The 278-nt window shown below is 43.5% G+C and overlaps 1 protein-coding gene across 1 annotated transcript in view; it reads right to left on the reverse strand.

Annotated features, from left to right (window-relative positions):
- The window catches only part of Chic2 (cysteine rich hydrophobic domain 2), a 37,062-nt gene that overhangs the window by 1,491 nt on the left and 35,293 nt on the right, over nt 1-278 (reverse strand). The window lies entirely within an intron of this gene.

Consider the following 278-nt stretch of genomic DNA (forward strand, 5'->3'; position numbering starts at 1 on the left):
AAAGACCTAAGACTAGAAGGAGCATCTGAATAAAGTCAGAAGGGAAGGTGCAGTGGGAACAGGACAGGGATAGAGGGTGAGGGAGGGGTGCACACAGTCAGACACACTCTATACTATGGAAACGTCACAACGAAGCTCAGACATGTCTAATACATGCTAACAAAACACAGAGTGTTCTTTTGGAATCCATGCACATTTCAAAATGTTAATTTTATCTTTTTTAATGACAGGTTACTATGTGACCCTGGCTGGCCTGTAGCCTCTATGGAGACCCAGTT

This window comes from Mastomys coucha, unplaced genomic scaffold (assembly GCF_008632895.1).
Source record: "Mastomys coucha isolate ucsf_1 unplaced genomic scaffold, UCSF_Mcou_1 pScaffold22, whole genome shotgun sequence".
Classification (NCBI taxonomy): Eukaryota; Metazoa; Chordata; class Mammalia; order Rodentia; family Muridae; genus Mastomys; species Mastomys coucha.